The sequence below is a fragment of the Centruroides vittatus genome, unplaced genomic scaffold (genome assembly GCF_030686945.1).
Source record: "Centruroides vittatus isolate TY-2023 unplaced genomic scaffold, ASM3068694v2 contig_980, whole genome shotgun sequence".
NCBI classification, from domain to species: domain Eukaryota; kingdom Metazoa; phylum Arthropoda; class Arachnida; order Scorpiones; family Buthidae; genus Centruroides; species Centruroides vittatus.
Genome location: NW_027122652.1, coordinates 850,839 through 871,410, shown reverse-complemented (window position 1 = coordinate 871,410; position 20,572 = coordinate 850,839). Strand labels below are relative to the sequence as shown.

The following is a 20,572-nucleotide window of genomic DNA, read 5'->3' as shown; positions in this document are numbered from 1 at the left end:
CGCCGTTCTTCTTCCTTGATTTGCCACCACTCAACAAGTTCTAAACTGACGACGTGTAACACTTCGAATTTTTAATTAACTGTAGCTAACAGAAGTGCCTCCGGAAGATACTTGATTTCTATACTTTCGATAATGAATGCTAATTAGTTTATCGTTAGCAGTAACATATTATACGATGGCTTTCGTAAATCCTATCTACGAAAAAACATTAAATTGCTCAGCTACAATGAGAAATACGATTAGACTTAGTTTTACATATTATGATGGATTAGTGGCAATAGTATTATTAGTCACGCTGGATAAGGGATGAGTAATGAGTTCTAATTCAAATTCGATAATACACACTATCAGAAAGAAAATAATGATTTTTTTGTGTCGATTAAAGTGTTTGTGTGATAATTTATATAATACTTTTATGATAATAATTAAATGTTCTCACCTTTTATTTTTAGTGTTTCCAACAAATTCACATAGATCAGTCAGGAAGTCCACGCTGTCTACATTTATAAGAAATTGATCATTATATTCTTCTGGGTGTTGAAGATATTCAAATAAAAACATAAACAGATTCTTCCAGTCAATCTAAAATTAAAGTATATAATATTAAACTAGATTAATAAGCATAAAACTATTGCTATTTATAAATATGTTGTTGTACCTGTGAGCAGTTCGAATGTAATTCTGATATAGTTACATTGTTGAATTATAATTATAATCTTTATCTAGAATCTACACAAAAATTATTATTTTTAAGTATGGATTCCATTTTTTTAAGTTAACAAATATCAATATTTCTATTTACTTTTGCTAAAGATGTTTGAAAGTCGATTATTTCATCAATATGCTTGTTCTTATTTTCTGTTGACAAATCTAATTCAGAAAGTACGTAGTCTATCAGACGCACATATTTCTCTTTTAACTTAATCCACTTTCTTTCAGTCGTATTCAATAACACAGTCGTTACAACGAAATCAAATCCATCACTTAACTACAAATGAATAAGATCAAAGTATTACAATATTATATAAATTATATTGCATAAATTAGTATATAATAGCTTATGAGTTAACAGTTTAATAGTATATAAGTTTATAATAGTGTAGCTTTTCCTTACTCTGACTTCAATTCTGCGAACATTCAACTCAGTAATCGAGCATTTGTGCATTGGTAGTTCGGTAAAATATTTTGCTATAACCTTATGAACAGTCGTAACGTTATAGAAAATATAAGCGAAATTTTCCGTTATAATCTTTCGTTATATAATAATGAGGTAACGGTAGTCAATTAGAGTAGTTCTTTGCTAATAACGAAACCAATACTATGTAAAAAAAATTGTCATTACTTTTTTAAACATGGTCACGATATGAAGAAGCACTTTCGTTTTTCTCAGATGAAAAGCTGAAAGCAATCTATTAATTATTCAATAATGTTTACAAAAGCTCAAAATAAACAACCGTAGAATGTTCACTTTGTATTTTATTCAGATACGCCAAGATAGGAAATAAACTATATAAAACATGATATTTAAATAAATATATAAGGCTGTTATATATTGGTAATTTTATATTCAAAGTTAGCAGTCTGCGACTGTTAAAGTAGAATATGCTAGGTACGGGAGTACCCTCGGCATACATGCTAAATAGAGCACTCCAACAATTTTTCTGCGGCTTGCAATCCAGGACTCGTATTAAAAAATAAATATTCAAAGTTCTTTGCATATATTTTCTTGTTTCAAAAAGATTTTATCGTGTTTTACAGTGTGTTTATAAAGTATGTGGATTTTTGATTATTTAAAAAGGTTCATTTAATACTTAAAAGACACCAAATAACAATACGGTCCAAAAATTTTAGTTGGCTCATCAGAAAATTTGCTTTAATGATTTGACGAGTTTTGCAAACACACTAAGAAGATTCCTCACATCCTGCGCTACAGCAAGTGAAGAAATTTAAGAAATACCATTCTGGAAACTATGGACAGTGGTATAAAAAGCCTTAACATCAAATGGAGTATAAAAAAGCGTGATCTTATAACTATATAATTAAATTATGAACAGTTGCATTAGACTGATCAAATATTAAAATTAAACGAACAAGAAATTCATGGGTGGACATAGCCAAAAGAAAACAAGAGGACACACAAAATGCTAAAGCAATTCGTGATGCAGCTTTAGCACTAATTTTTCAAAATATTGTTAAGTGTAATTGTGAAATTAAAAAGTCGAATAGTAAATTGTTAAAAAATGCATGCATTATTTTTTATAAAATCATAATCAAAATATATTGACATATACATATTTTAAGTGACTTAAGTATCTATTTTTGATATTAAAACTTTTCATTTTAATCTTATTTACTGGACATTTGTTGCTATAGTTGCTTCTTGTCATATTGCGAATTCGGATCTATCGTGTTTCCCACCCCAAAATTTTAAAAGTACTGGAATCAATAAATTTTAAATTATCAATTGCCATTGAATTTCTTTTTGCAACGAAATGCGGTATTTATCCCTACCATTGGTCTTGAAATTATCACTGCAGGTGAAAAAATAAATCCTTTAAGATCTAAATAAGCAAAACAGCGGGACAGATCAGTTATCATTTATATTTCCTTTTGATATTAAAAGTTGTTTATTTATTAGTTTTAATTATTGTCTCCACATTTTCAAGTTTCTGTGAATTTGATATTTCACACCTTTATTCACACCCACAGGTGTGAAATATCTAATTCGTTGCGTATTGTGTATGGAAAAGATTTTATTTCTGAACTAAAAGTTCTAAAATTTTTATACAGTATTAACTTTATTTTGCTTTTTAGAGAACTTTTACTTATAATAGAATATCAAAACTCATAAAATTAATGTTCGATATTTATTTTTTAAATTTTCAATTACTGTATTTATAATTTTTATTGAAAAACACAAATCACGCGAATCTATACATATAATCGAGATGAGTTGATAATAATAATGATAATAATAATAATAGGCGAGGAATTTTTCAAGGAGATTCCTTTAGTCCTCTCTGGTTCTGCTTAGCTCTGAACCCATTATCCAACATATTAAACAACATGCAATATGATTACAATATCAGACACAGAAAAACAACACAGTTTACACTGTTACATCTCATGTACATGGATGACATAAAACTTTATTCATTCACACAAAAACAACTTCATCAACTCCTACAAATCGCACATTCACACACCAAGGACATACAAATGGAATTTGGCCTAGATAAATGCAAAACACTTCACATAGAAAAAGGAATCCTGAAGAAAGAAGATTTTGCGCTTGGAAATGGAGACATTATTGAATCCATGGAAGAGGGCGAGTTCTACAAGTATTTAGGATTCCAACAGGCCAAACTAACAGAACATACACAAATAAAGCAAAGATTAATTAAAGAATACCAAAGTATGTTAAATGCTATTCTCAGAACAGAGTTAAATGCAAAACACACAGTTAAAGCAATAAACACATATGTCATTCCAGTACTCACATATTCCTTTGGAGTTATACATTGGACTCACACAGATCTTGAGCAACTCCAAAGGAAAACAAGAACTACACTTACTAAGCATAAACAACATCATCCTAAATCCGCCACAGAAAGATTAATCCTTCCACGTAAAGATGGCAGACTTGGCCTGATTGACATAGTTAACCTTCACTACAAACAAATACAGTCACTGCGAGAGTTTTTCTACAAAAAACAAGAAACATCACAATTACATAAAGCAGTAACTCTAGCAGACTCAAATAACACACCATTAAACTTACACTCACATCATATGGACACAACACAACATATAAAAAGCATAGACATCATTAAGCAATCGTGGGCTCGAAAGGCACTCCATGGCAGGCATCCTTATGATCTGGCCCAGGATTTTGTTGACAAAACTGCGTCAAACAGCTGGTTAGCTCGGGGATGCCTCTTTGGGGAGACAGAAGGATTCATGATCGCCATACAGGATCAGGTCATAAATACTAAAAACTACAGAAAACACATACTCAAAGATGCAACACTCACAAATGACACATGCAGAAAATGTCACATCATGCCAGAAACTATACAACACATCACCTCTGGTTGCAAGCTCTTGGCACAAACAGATTATTTACACAGACATAAACAAGTAGCAAATATAATACACCAAGAGCTTGCAAGGAAACACAAATTAGTAGACATCCACGAACCATACTACAAATACATTCCACAGACAGTATTGGAAAACAACACGCACAAAATGTACTACGACAGAGCCATAATCACAGATAAAACAATTTACCACAACAGACCAGACATCACACTCATTGACAAACACAATAAAATCACATACATTATAGACATAGCCATTCCAAACACTCACAATATACAAAACACATGCACTGAAAAAATTAGCAAGTACACAGAACTCGCCCAGGAAATAAGGCATCTGTGGAGAATGGATAGGGTGCTTATTGTACCTGTTGTTCTCTCCTCTACAGGTGTCATACCACACACACTACACAAAACCTGGGCACATTAGAATTGAGTAGAAACACATACATCACACTACAGAAGGCCACTACATTGAATACATGTCATATTGTGAGAAAATTCCTGAATACAGACACACACACACTGATACACTTCTTTAATTTCTGTTTTGGTTACTATGTCTTGACTTTGGTCCGGCATGGTACACAGCCACCGGTGTTAACCGAGTATATCTTATTTAACCCAACATAATAATAATAATAATAATCAGCACAGAGCCCAAACGGTTAGGAGTTGAAAGTTGAAATTTGGTACAGAGTTAGGGTACGTCACGAGAACGCACACTAAGAAGAGATTTTTCGAAATTCCTCCCCACGGGAGAGGCACAGGATTAAGGCTTAACACTTTTATCAACAATGGAAGTGTTAGGTAACAATGGAAGTGTTAAGTAACATGGCAAGTGTCAACAATGGAAGTGTTAAGAGAAAGCGCAGATGCAGCTTTTTTCGATTTGCGGGAAATCAAACATACTTTTAGACCCATCAAAAATTCTGTAATTAGTCCGGAAACAGGGGGACCCAATTCTTGAGTGAAGATCTTTATGTAATCCACTACGATTTTTACGATGATCCGTCTCGAGTTAGTTCTTATTTACAAAACAAATATTTACAGGATATACAAGTTTCACAACATTACACACACATGCAACAAAGGTGTGGTGTCTCATGTGAAAGCTTGTCTGTTGGGGACTATTAGACTCTGGGGAAACTCCGGTCAGTTTGCGGAGTTGGCTCAACCGTGTTGCCGTTCGGTCTCTACTCTAACCCTTTTCAGAGGAATTTCTAAGAGGAGAACACTCTCTCTACACGTCACGGGCTTCCTAAGTGTCAGAGACTACCACATATCCGGTCTCTCGCCCTTCTCTCCGTTCCTCTCGCCACTCTTACAATTTAAAGAGATCCACGGTGACAACTTGCGACCAATCAGGTTCTTCTTTTCCCCTGGGAGCTTCCAAAGTCGTCTGCCCTGCTCCCTGATGACTCAGCTTACAGTCGCGTCCGTTCCTTGTTTACATTTTTCAAGCCGACCAACACGTGGCAAACACATTGACGTGTACCCTTAAACGGAGACGCTACCCCTTTGTTCTTTCCGGCCGTTTATAGACTCAACGCCAGGTGGGACCAATTACTCCGGTCGTGTGGCTTTTAGACCTGCTACTCTAAAAGCGGACCTTTACATCTTACATTCTGTGAAAACGGGTAAGGTTGACTATAACGTAATAATCTAAATTTTCGCTAAAACGGTTAGGTGTTGAAAGTGGAAATTTGGTACACAGGGTACCAAATTTAAGTACCAAATTGTTAAGTAACAATGGAAGTGTTAAGTAAGAATGGAGAACAAGAGAAAGCAACGTGCAAGATTTATGGGCGCTGGAGAGAAAAAAATAAGTAATATGTTAGAACACATTCGATTTTCAAATTTAAACAGATTAGTTCGGTTTTTCTCGACCTTTCTTCTTTAGAATATTCGATGAAAATCGAACGATATAATCAGAACACGTCGTGAAAATCGAACAACATTAGAACATTCGATTTTCAAATTCGAACTTTCTTTAGAAAAACTTAGTTTGTTGATGAAATTACTCTTTTATCAGTATAACGTAATAATCTTAATCTTCGCTATCGTTACTTTTCCCCGAGCAACGCCGGGCCTACCTGTTAGTTTTTAATAAGCGATTTATTTTGAAATAAATTTTGTTCCTCTATCGACAGTATTTATCTTTAAATGTCATTGTTAAAGAAACAATAATGCTAAATGGGCATTCGTGGTATCGATGTTTACGTAAAAGTGAACAATATACAGTAGAGCGTCGATAAGTGGAACCAATTGGGGACTGGGGTCCTTCCAGTTAATGATTTGTTCCAGTTTCCGACTTTGTACGAAAAAATACATTAACCTGTCCCATGTTCAAATTTTTCTCCGTTGCGTATCGCTTCCTGTTGAATTTTTCTCCGTTGCGTGTCGCTTCGTGTTGAATTTTCGTCGATTTTAAGCCTAACGAAAATTTTTATAATAATCATCGAGGCTATCGTATCGTTAAAAATTATTTCTGCATTTTGTACAAACAAAATAAAATATATTAAAGAATATAAAAAAACATGAAAATTATACTTTAGAAGTAAATTTAGTATCAAAAACATTCGATTCAGCACGACACAGTCCGACTGAAAATCGTTTCCACTTTCCGGCCATTCCACTTACCGACGTTCCACTTATCGACGCTCTACTGTAACTACAAATAAAATTCAGTATTAAAAAACTAAGCTTATTTTATATCGGAAACATTTGCCAATGAAAGAATAGAGGATAGATATTTTATAGCATGTATAATCTGTTTAGTAAAACACCAAAATTTTAAGTAGTCGATTATATCGCGCCTTTTCTTTTCTACTTTCGACAAGAGCGATACAACGAGGGACTACCGTACTATGCTAAATAATAGACATGTCTATATATATATATATATGTCTATAGGTAATTTTATCTTAGTTATTACACTTATACGATATATGAAGTAAATTAGTTAAAGTTAAGTAAAATCATACAAAATGTTCACTATTACACTTTTTATATCTCAAAAAGTTTTTTGATAATGAACTACTTTTATAAAGTTGGCAGATCCTAACAATTTTATAAAAATACAATCTATTTTACAAAACGGAATTCGACCTTGAAGCTAACAAACCTCAGGGCTTATATAGCAAAATCAATACCTTCGAGAAAAACTAGAAATAAATAAACAAAACGAGTATTTTTCAGAAAAAAAGTCGTTAAAGCGAAGTTCAATTACAAATGTGTTAAGATAACATTGACTATGAGATTATTTTGCCCATAAAATATCACTATAAGAAGATAGCATTAAACGTCCATAAAATATCAATTGCACAACATCCACAAATACATTTAAAAGCGTTCACTAAAAACATGAAAAATTTATTTCGTTCTTCCTTCTCTTCATTGCTTTAAACAGAATTATTTTGTATTAAATTACATAATAATAATATTTCAATATTATGTAAAGGTTTTACTTTCTAACAAAATAGAAATAACATTGTTTACAAATAACGCATCCAGTGTTTCTATTGTTATCAAATACTATAGATTAAACTTTTTCTAAAACATTTTGACTGCTTTATTTCTGAAATTATTAAATATTTCATGATGTTTATCGTTTTGTAAGTTATAAGTAATGAGTTATATTTCTATCGGTTTCTATATTTATACATTTATTGTAAAACTTTTTGTTTAATTAACACATTTGAATCATTGCCATTAAGATCAGTCTTAATTGGAGTTCAGAAATGATATATGCTCATTTAAATGAAATCTTAAATTATTAACTGTTATAAACTATTATCGTAATTACTTATTTTATAATTACACAAGTAAACAATATATTTTTAAAATGTTTTGTAAATTTTTAAAATTATTAAAAATTACATTTATGTAAGAGCTGTTTTGATCCCTATGTAATCCAAACAGATATCCAGGGCTATCGTAAGCGTGTGCTAGTACTATAACTTCCTCCATTGTTAATTTTGAATTATCGTTTTCAGAAAGTGGCCAACCATCCAAGTTAGCTGCACTTAAAATTCCATGAATAATCTCTTTCATGTCGCTAGCTGTAATTTAAGTAAAGGATTATAAATTCATTGCATTTAATTACTAATTCAAAATCAATGTAATACATACGTTTATTTAAACACGATTTAAAATATTTCTTTACTTTTTTAACGAATGCTGGATCATTGAAATTTTTTGGTTTCTCCAACTGTTCTGAATTTGCAATTATACTATATGAAAATTATTATTATACTTATTAAAACAAATATTTAAATTAAAATATTGCTTACCCTTTTCTAAATAAAGGATATAATTTTTTAAATTTGTAAAACTACGTATTTTTTCGTCGTAAATGTTTTCGTATTTCAGGTAAGATCCGCATGAAAATTCGTAAAAATTGTCGCATGGATCGACGGTGAAGTCCATATTTTTTAGAATGAAACCAGCTGAAATTATTAGGATTTATGTGAACAAATACATCGGACATATTGAAATTTAATTTCATTTAATTTTATTCCATTAACCAGCAAATTAATTTAATCAATTAAATATTTATGGCTGTTTTTGCACACATAACAGAATATTCGAATATTACATATATATATCGAATTACGGCATCCAAATTTCGAATTAATTGTTGAAACATTTTACGTTATGTCACAAATATAAAACATTAAATACAGAATGTCCCAAAAAATGTATACACACTTCAACATCTGACAGCTCAATTGATGTTTTTTTATTTCCAGGTTAAACCCGTTAGAATTAATAATGGAAGTCAGACTAAGCTTTGAACAAAAGAAATTCATTTTTAAGTGCTACTGGAAGTGTGAAAACTCAGTTGAAGTAAAAAGACAATTTAGTGGGGAGTTTCAAACAGATACATCAACGCAACTTACCATCACTCGAATGAGAGAAACGTTTAAAATGGGGCACTCCACACCACCATCACGATGTTAGATCCTACCTTGATGAGATCTTGTCAAACAGGTGGATTGGACAAAGGAGTTTCGTATAATACCCTCCGCATTCACCAGACCTCACACCACTACATTTTTTAATGAGGTTACTTAAAAGACAAAGTCTACGCTATGAAACATACAACAGTTGCTAAATTGAGACAGCCATTGAACGATAATGCACACAAATAACAAACGAGATGTTTCGTGATGTTTGCGATTCCATTGCTTCGCGTTGTCAGCAGTGCGTGGACCAGAACGGACGTCAGTTTGAAAACAGACGTTGACAAAACAATTAAATAATGTTCTACGTTCTATTACATTTTTAAAATGAAATGTATTTTTTAATAAACACCGACTTTATAATAATTTAAAGTTTGTATACATTTTTTGGGACACCCTGTAGCTCTTACATGCATATTACAAACTACAGTTTGTATAAAATACACAATGGATACAATCACAAAAATACTACCATTAAAAACTTTCTAAAATTTTCAAACACTGCTATTGTAAATTAATTATATTTACCAACTATTCATATGTAATGACCCCCATTCTCGTGGTTTCTGCTAGGCACGACATAAATGTCATATTATATATTTTCATGCATGAACGGTAATTCGCATCCTTACGATTGATACATTGGCGGTTTTGTCATGTTTATAAATACAGAATTTTTTTTTGCAATCTTGTCTTTCTTTGCGTTTCTTGATTTTCGAAGGATTCTCGCATTTACAAAATATAGGATATTATTTGGGACTGTGAAAAGAGTGGCTAATGCGGGTGTGCATTTCTTTTTCCTTACATTGCACTCATGCTCTTTAATTCTAATGAGAAAGTTACTAAATGTGTACCCCATCTAGGTGTTAATACAATTCTCCTTACGAAAACTATTTCATTAATAATCCCTGAAGGCTGATGTTGTAGGTTTATTCGGTCTATGCCTCTATGGCATTAAGTAGACATAGATAATCTGGATTGTAATCTGACAGCCATTAACATTCTTGAACAAAAATGAATTGTATTAAAAATTAAATATTATAAATATTTTCTTTTAAACTAAATGTAGGCTAGTGAAAAGTAAATACAACGAAAAGACTATGGAAAATAGAAAAACAGATCCTAAAATCAATTATCGTGTTTAAAAGTAGGAAATTTTTTATTAAAAAATAAATTAATAGATTAAATATTAAAAAAATCAATAATTTAATTCAGTCAAAGATGAACAATATCATGTAAATAAAGACAAAAAAAGTAAACACATTATTCTGTTATCCACCATGGAAAAAAACAAAAATGAAAAAATAAGTTAATTATTAATAAGACTAATTTGGAAATTCCAAGCACAATAATATACACTTTGCAATTATTACTTTAACACTCTTATATCTACTAAACGAATAAAAACTGTGTTGGCGTTATTAAAATGATACATAGTTCAAAAGTCAAGAAAAAAGAGAAAAGGAATCTGAAACAAAGTATAAAAAAGGACCTCGCTAAGATGACAAGCATTGGTAAAACAGATGCGCAAATAATTAAAGATAAGAAAAAAATAAACTAATAGAATATTACTTTAAAAAACCAAAGCAAAACAAATAGTCATTGCTATAATACAAACAAACGGGAATAGAATAAAAAGAACTTCAAATTATATCTAGCTATAATTAAAGAATTAAAAAAAGATCCAAAGGAATAAATTAAAATAAGGATAAAGGAAAAATTAAGAAATTAAGAAGAAAAGACTATATTACACCAGATGAGACAAAAAAAACTTCTTAATTTTGCGGAGGTTACACACCGTATTTAAAAATCAAACTGAAAGTAGGCCAACATGAATCTAAAGAGAAGAATCGTCCACTCGTAGACGTTAGAATTTCAGTTTTATATAATTTAGAATTATTCATAAGAATAAAATTATATCATATTCAGAATTCTAAATTTTCTGTAAACTCTTTGATGAATTAATGAGGAAAATACTTAGCATAAAATTTAAACCAGCTTATAGAAATTCTAGTTTAGATATAGTCTCGATGTATCCCTCAATAAAATAGAATAAAACACTGTAGAAAACACGTTAAAAATATAAATACAAAAGTATGGCGAATAGATTTAATAGAATATTGTTACTGTAATAATTATTTTGAAATAAAAAACAAAATGTGTGGGAAATCAGACGGAAGTAACATGGGAACAGAAAAATTTTAGTCTCAAAACTAGCAGCATTTTCTATGGTAGACATAGAAAATTTGCGCAATTAAATGGAATGAAATGTTTAGCCAGATACGTGGATGACATACTACTAATTTGTGATAAAAATAATATAGAAAAGTCAAAGATTATAAATTTTCCAAAGAATTAATCAAAGGTATAAAACAGGGGTGGGCAAGCAAGAGTTCAGTGGAAGCCGAAATGTAGGTTTTGCAAATTGCATGGGAGCCGCAGTTCTGTACTGTCGTGGCGAATAGTATGGTAAGGCGCGCGATTTTATTATTTGCTTTATTATAATATAAAGCAAATATTGAATTTTTTAATAAACATATTTTTACAAAATTATAAAAATAAAATTGTAAAAATAATAATAAAATACAGAAATTAACACTTTCAGCAAGAGCCGCATGCGACTCAAAAAGATTTGCCCATGCCTGGTATAAAATTTGAACAAGAATTAGAAAATAATAATTCAATTACAGTAGATCCCCTATAACACGGATTCATATAACACGGATTCGTATAACACGGCGAAAAATTGCGATCGTGTTCGTATAACACGCTAAAAAGACTCGTATAACACGGTAAAACGTCATCGCCGACTCGTGTCGCGAAAAGGTTGGTCGAATCTGGACTAATAGCGGACATTGAACAAACCGTTGAGTTTAAACGAGCCATAGACCTACTAAAAACCATTTATTATTTAACGGCCATAAAAATTATATTTATATTAATGATGTCTTCAAAGTTCAGCGAATTTTTCGCAGAAAAATAACTTATCAGGAAACACGCACCCGCCGTTCGATGAGCCGCTCCGCTACGAAAACAAGCTTAAGCAATGGCGTCGTCGAACGGTGCACACTCGGTAAGTAATCCTACAATTTTTTGTTTATAGCGAAGTTTATATGGATTATTCCCAAAAAATTATACGTGATTTGGAAATTTTGAGTCAAATTAGTCTAGAATCGGTTAAAATTGCGATCGTGTTCGTATAACACGCTAAAAAAAGACTCGTATAACACGGTAAAATGTCATCGCCGACTCGTGTCGCGAAAAAGTTGGTCGAATCTGGACCAATAGCGTGAAAACCTTTCAAACAGCCGTAGCCCCTAAACTGCACACGTGCCAGGCTGTGATTGGCTCATGTATGACTCGTACAACACGGAATTCATATAACACGGAACGTATCTACCATGTTATAGAATAGGGTCTACCGTAATTTACTTAAATATAACAAGTTTAAGATTTAAAAATAATAAAAAATTTAGAACGTCTGAAAAAGAACGTAACGTGAAAAAACAATCAATTTTAAATTCTACTGTCCACTATACTTAAAAAAGAAAACAATTTCGTTACAGCTTTGGCCAAAATTTGGACAAGGACCACAAACTCAACAGATAAGTTGAAAAAACAAGATCACTAAAGTATAAATTCTTACTTAATGGCTATCCAAGTAAATTGTTAAATAACTGGATAAAAAATAAAATGAAAATAAATATATGTGGTTTCCCTTATATACGTAGTTTATTAGAAAGAATACAAAAAGTATTTTAATAAATTTAAAATAGTATGGGCCACGAAATTAAAAAATAGAATTAATTTAAAATGTGGCAATCTAGAAAAAATCCATAAGATTAAAATATCATCAATCTCCATGGGCATTGCCAAGAAAATAAATGCATTATTGATAGAAATAGAATAAAAAGTTTGTACAGAGAATAAGATTTACATTTGAAAATATTCAAAAAACATATCTTGATAAATCGATGTAAAAATAAATTTAATTTAAACAAAGGAATGGAAATCGATGACGTATGGTACGTGGTTATACTCAACTAAAAAAGTGTTGTAGACACGAAGCGGAATAACAAATAAGGTGTATTGATGTATCATAAAGTATTAAGATAAGGTTTGTTCTTATTGTCCTCTTACAAATGTTTTCATAATTTTAGGAAATATTTATTTTTTAAAACTTTTGTAGCCCGAGGAGCAATTGAAACAATTTTATGTTAATCTGAAATGCATTAATGAATAACTCTATAAAAAAGTTAATTAGGAGTTCATCTCTGATCAATATCCATTACGAAAAAGAACTTGTTAAATCTAGGATAAAAATGAAGAAAAGTTTTACATACGTTATATCCGTTTCTATTTATAAACATGCTTAGTTTTCAATATTTAGTGTTGCAGACATTACTCTCAAAAGATTAGGCAATACTTAAATAGGTATTTAATACAAATATACTTTATTATACGAACGTAGAATCACAATGAATGGAATAAGCTATTAATTGGGATGAAATTCTACGTGTGTATATAAAAGTATATTTGTATTAAATATTTTTAAAAAGAAATTCAAGGGTTATTGTTAAACTTAAATATATGTTTCGAAATATTAATACTGTACTTGTCATTTCGCTTTTCTACGGTAATAAGTAGTTTTGATATAAATACTTTTTATACTTTTGTCATATATCGATGTCACATATAGCTTTAAGATTTCGCTGTATAATTTTTTGTTTATTTATTGGAAAAGGGAGACGTCAAATATTTCCAACCACCTACGACAAATATTGAATTGTGAGTGTTGTTTCTATATCGTGAAGACATTATGTAATTTTCACATTAAAATAGAAAGATTCTTCGGAACAGAGGTTAATAACTGTAAATCAATCAACAGTTAAAGTGTACCTAGGAAATTTCTATAAGGGCACTTTTGGAATCTCGATAGCATTTGCGATTAGAAATGCAAATTTTTAATTTTCGTGGGCCCGAGAACGCACGTTCTAACCTAACCTATTCCATTCCCTAATAAATTACCAAATTATTGGTAATTTATTAGACTAGGTTAGGTTAGGTTAGAACGTGCGTTCTCAGACCCACGAAAATTAAAAATTTGCATTTCTAATCGCAAATGATATCGAGATTCCGGAAGTGCCGCCATAGGGGTTACCTAGGTACACTTTAACCCAATCAACAATTTCTAAAGTGAGACTACGAAAGATTAGATGCGGGTTTCTTCGAATCCATACAAAATAACAATACTATTTATAGCTTATTGTTACAAGAATCTTATCATTTTGTCTGGTGCAATATGTGTGAAACGTTTTTCTTAAAAATTCTTATAATTACAATTTAGTAATTAAATAAAAACATATTTTTGAAATTTACAATACAAGCAGAAACGATCACAAAATAATAGTCTATAAAGAAAAATAAGTCTCACCTGAAAATTTGCATATGTTAGTTAAGCAAACTTCTTTCTTTGGTTTTTGAGATTTATCTATAAGTAATAAATAGTTTTAATAAATTTATATGTAAATGAATCATTATAAATTGAAAATAATATTAAACCGTATTTGAATTGGAATTACTTGATTTTTGTCCTATTTTTAAATTAATCTTCTTAACAAATTCATAGAAAATTCAAAAATAGCTATTAAGAAGATTAATGTATTTAAAATTTAATATAGATGGTATTTCTCAAAATACAAACTTTTAACTCTGATACTAAAATATACATAAAAAATATCCTGCAACGAGTTGTTTAACTTTCCCGGCAACAGTTAAAATTGCGTCTGTGGCGCCATCTGTTAGGATATTGTATTAAAAAATTTTATATATTTTTAATTATTATAAAATGGCAAAAAGCTTAATTTTATAGATAGTGATCGGTTTTATAAAAGATAATAAGTGCTAATAACGAGTAAAATTGTCATTAAGTCTGACCCTACTGCAGATATGACACACCACTTCCTTTTATCTCCCCACTCCGTCGACCTTTAATCCCTAAAATTTAATGGCATCAGTCTCCCTAATAAAATTTCAGAAATTTTCGTCAAAAAGAAACAGGAGTTATTAAGCTTCAGAAACAGGGTGAATAAAATCGTGCCCCAATCGCACACACTAATATCCATATGTACCACGGTAGCCAGATTTAAATTTTTATAAAGAGCCAACTAAAATAAAAACAAGCCAGAAAAAAGCCAAAATTTATTATATATTTTATATACATTATACTTTAATTATACTTGAATGCTATTTTATTATGTTAACGCTTCTTTTCCAAAAAGCATATCTTCATGATTTGGGAAGAAATTGAATCAGAGGAATACAGTTTCTCAAAAGTAACATACTCTAACATTTTATGTGAAGGGTTAAATTCTTTGCAACATATATTTGAGGACAAAGGTTGTGACCTAATCCTAATAATTGCATCTAGAAGAGAAAGTTGCATTCTATTCTTTGCCTTATTCTTAAAATGAGTTAAAAGTGAAAACACTCTCTCTACTGTAGCATTGCTAATGGGTGTTACAGGTATACCTTGCCTTACGTTGGTAATTGGTTCCAGGAGAGGCGACGTAAGTCGAACTTACTTGTGTAGTTACGTAACTACAGTGGAAAACGCCAATAATCAGTACTTAAAGACCGCTAAATAAGACGACAACACAGAAACACAGATGTTTTCATGTTTTGTACTCTAGGATTTATGATGATTATATTAACATTTACTGTAAATGTACATATTTTTATATGATTTTATGTGCTTTTAACGCTTTTCTAGTGATATTACGACTTCAATATTTGTGGCAGACGGATGTATAGTCGAATAAAATGACTTAAAGTTGATTTTTATTTTTCCATATACTTTTTTGACAAACGACGTATTATCGAGAACGACGTAACTCGAGGTATACCTGTATTAGGCAATTGAGGGCAAAAGTCGCAAGTTCTTTGAATTGGGGATTTTGTAATACTTTTTGGTAAAAAAAGCTCACTTTCATTGGGTATTTCACATTTCTTAAATTGATTTTCGTTTATCCAATTGACAAAAGGTAATTTCCTGTATTGCTCTTCAATCATATTAAGATTGTCTTGTGCTAAATTCAAAAATAACAATTCAGAAAACTTTGGTCATAAAGCTTGGTTTAAAATTATATTTGGGATTAATTGCGCTAGATCTTGAAATCAATTCATTGCCGATGGAAGCCGTTGTTGAACTTGATTTAAAGCCTCTTCTAACGTGTGAAAACACCTTTCTTTGATAGTTAGAAATTGTTGCTTGACTTTTTCATCATTATTTACTTGCAGGTATTTATCTCATTCATTCAAAAAATTCATTCCAAAATCAACTTTAGAAATACTTTTCTTATAATTACCATCATAAAGTCTACTTTTTAAAGTTTTGTAGTACAAAATAAACTTTTATGCAACTGATAAGGGTCTGCTTTATTTTGTTGAAAAAGGCCATTTAACCTTCCAAATTCTTGAACTATTGGAGTTGCAAATGGAAACAGAGAAAATTAGTCTGATCCAAGATCATTTCTTTTAATAATATACAACTTAGAATTTATAATATAAAACTTAAAATGCCTACTGGAAAAAATAAAATCAGATTTGTTAAAAAATAAAATTATCATGATGTTATTCGAAAAAAGCCAAAAAGCCAAACAAAATTTTTCACGCCAATCACACTAAAAAAAAAGCCAAATTTTGCAAATTTGGCATCAAAAAAGCCAATCTGGCAACCCTGATATGTACAAGAAAACGAATTTGTTTGCATTTCTCGACGTTTTTCAAGTCTAAAAGTGTAAAAATCTTCCGGGGATCATTTTTTAACCGATCGCCATACTATCCCTCTGTTACATATAGCAGACAGGAAAGCAATAAATAATTTCACATATGATAATCATTATAAATAAGTTATTTCTTCTAGTAATCTATATACCGCGGAACCTCGCTTAGCGAGCATAATTCGTTCCAGAATATTACTCTAGTCTCTCAAAACACTGGTTAAGCGAAACCATTTTTTTCGTATAAATTAATGTAAAATACGATAATGCGTTTCATGCCGAAAAAATACTGAAATATTTTATGTATAACGTTTATTCAAAGAAAATTATACAATATACATTGTTAAGGAGCGTGAACGTTCTTAATCTTTTCTTCTAGCACGGAATGGACCAACCTAAAATGGAAATTAGATGTGCAGAAAACAAAAAACAAACAAATCATAAATAATATGTCTGGTAAACACACCAAACGATATGCCAAATTCTTGGGCTATGTAAAGGCTATAATTAAACATTAGAAATTAATTAATTTGACTAGAGGTAGGCAGTTAAGTTTCAATCTCGTATTAAATTTAATAATTATAAATAATTAATTTTTAATTTAGACATTTTTAATGATTGTTTTATTTCTCAGATGTAGTGATTTTGAATTTGTGGGGTGAACAGAAACACTGAAAAAATTGCTGTTATATTCGTCGCATGCAACTTTTTCAATATCGGTGCTTTAAAATCTGAAAATAGCTAAATAGATTTATTTGTATGTTTTTATATTGGTTATGATTTATTTTAGTAAGGACACTTAAATTTAATGAGTTCTTTGTAGTCAAGAGATACACGGCATTCAAATTTACAATACGTATTAACAGTAGCATGCAGATAAGGGGGATCATCTTGTAACCCCAGCTCATATTTTTGTTTATATTATAAACAAATATTAATTTTGGAATTTGAACTTTTTGACTTTTATTTCCTACGGTTTGTACTTTGGAGTATGTTTGAGAAAAATTTAGTATTTATAGTGGTTCCTATTTAAAAAAATATCTGATGCTGCGCGATGGATTGTTGCTCTCGTGTGAATATTACATTATATTTTGATTTGAGGAATTGTAATCCTGACTATAGTAGTAACTATTAACATAAAGTGTATTTACTATATTTATTAAGTGTATTTAAATTGTATTTATTAAGTGAGAAATTGGAGATTATTCATTATTATAATTCAACCAAAACAAGTGTCGATACATCTGAGAAATGTATTAGAACATACAGCTTTCGGCGTGGGACAAGAAGATGGCCAATGATTGTGTTTTTTTAATTTGATCGATCCAGTCACTTATAATTCATCACTTTATTGCCAGGCAAACGAAACTTGGGCCAAGAAATATCCAAATGTGAATCAGATCAAAAAGTTTTTTGAAGAACCTATGCAAATTATTATGCCTGATCAACATGAAATACTGATTTGAACATTCTCAAGGTTTGCATAGCAGTTCAGTATCAACACTAAAAGCATTTGGTTTTAAATGAAATCACGTGGGAGCAATTTCAAGCGGCACAGTTCAAATCGGAAGAACAACAAGGAATGCTACTAGAAGTATTCTTAAAAAAGAAAGATGCCTTTTTTTATATCCAAGAACAAAAGACAAAATACAGTAGAGACTCGTAAATCGGCACCCCGGTAATCGGAATCGCCGGAAATCGGCACGATTTTCAGTCGGACTGTGTCGTGCTGAATCGAACGTTTTTGATACTAAATTTACTTCTAAAGTATAATTTTCATGTTTTTATATTCTTCAATATATTTATTTTGTTTCTACAAAATGCAGAAATAATTTTTAACGATACGATAGCCTCGATTATTATTATAAAAATTTTCGTTAAGCTTAAAATCGACGAAAATTCAACACGAAGCGACACGCAACGGAGAAAAATTCAACAAGAAGCGACACGCAACGGAGAAAAATTTGAACATCGAACAGGTTAATATATTTTTTCGTACATAAACCGTAATCGGAACAAATCCCTAATCTGAACAACCCCAGTCCCCAATTGATTCCGATTTTCGGTTCACTACTGTATATGAAATCTCGTACAAAGTGCGTGAAATACATTTGCCCTAGACATACGTCGAAAGAGGAAAGCTGTATTCTTAGAATTTGTACTGAGTACAATTAATTTATTTTTATAATCTTTATTTTTAACAATAAAAATTTATTTTGAGTTCTAAAAGCTGGTTATTTTAAAACTCCAAAGTTATAGCAAAAATATATTATCTTGGGGTACTTGCCGACACCTCTCATCTGGGTTTTCATCGTACACTTTTAGCATCCGGATGCGACTGTTAATATAAAACCCAAAGTTTATTTTTTGCCTAAGTGTACGTGCTAAAATAACTCAAGAGGCCGTGAAATCGTGTGTATTATAGCTAATAGTCTATGACACGATTTATTGTAGAATATTTATATTTTTATCATTTGTTTCATTACTTTTGCTAATTTTTATGCGAATACGTGAAATACGCAAAAGCACATCTATTCGATAGAATAAAAAGTGTACTTTTGCGAGGATATCTTCAACTACAGGGATATAAAATCAATTATCTGAAATACATGTATGTATACAAATATATTGAATATAAATAATAAAATAAACGAAAATGTTCAGACAAGAACATGTTACTCAGTTTATTGTTGAATTTCTACACATATGGGGCTGATATGATTTCCAAACCCATAATTTCTCATAGATTAATTTATCAGCCTTTAATATAATCATATATTACACGTTCTAAATACAAACAATTCAAAACCTTAGGGAGATTTTCCCCAAAAACTCGAAAAACTGAGTTAATATATTCTTTCACGAAGATCTTTAAATAAAATATCAATTGAATAATTATGGATGAGATGCTCGACGTCATGTTTGCAAATAATGTTCTTGAATTTTAAATATTATATAAATTATAGCTATACATACTATAGTAAGGTATTGTTTTCTTATATATTAACATTTCATACTAGCAATAGCAAATACATATATACAATAAATAATTCAGTAGCAAGGATCAAGTTATAGTTATGACGCGCAAAAACAAAGGATTTAATCGATACCACCCAATAATGGATGGTATCTATTAAGTATTAAGCCATATCGATGAAGGATACTAATTAAATATGATTATAATAAGTACACAATTTCATTTTCAAACGTTTTAGAAATAGAACTTTGCGCCCTTGGGTAGTGGTATAATTTTACTTCAGTTTTAGTAGATAAACGTTTATTAATTGACTTCCAACTCTAACTCTTGATTCTTGTTTGTTAATATGTACAAGAAAACTTTTCAATTGTAATAATGATACAAAAACAAGGAAAAAAGAGTAAATATATCTTTTTGTCTGTTTTCGTTTTCACTTACTTTGAAGATGTAATAAAACACCAACCATGACAAGAAAAGCAATAAAAATGACAAGAGACATCAAAATAAGGTAACGTTCTAACAATGTCCTGTTGTTCCAAATGGTGCATTTTCTGCAGAAGAAATGAATTATGTTAAAATATATCATCAAATATATACTCTGTAAATGTATTTCAGAAAAATACGAAGAATCTGTGTTATTAAAAATAAAGTGGTATTTTAAATTCATTTTGATTTTAACTGCACAAACAAAATTTAAATACCAGAATTTAAAATTTATAAAGACTTTAGAAACAGGCACTTAAT

General features: G+C 30.5%; 1 protein-coding gene and 1 long non-coding RNA gene across 2 annotated transcripts in view; one reads left to right on the top strand and one right to left on the bottom strand.

Moving 5' to 3' along the window:
* Positions 1-20,572, top strand: part of LOC136985887 (serine/threonine-protein phosphatase 1 regulatory subunit 10-like) — a 660,716-nt gene that overhangs the window by 560,089 nt on the left and 80,055 nt on the right. The gene's annotated exons all lie outside the window — the stretch shown is intronic.
* LOC136985918 (uncharacterized) lies at positions 890-20,305 on the bottom strand. Its single transcript, XR_010882407.1, has 3 exons — positions 20,267-20,305; positions 14,505-14,561; positions 890-988 (listed from the first exon to the last, which is right to left on the bottom strand). It is a non-coding gene; the product is annotated as an uncharacterized lncRNA (long non-coding RNA).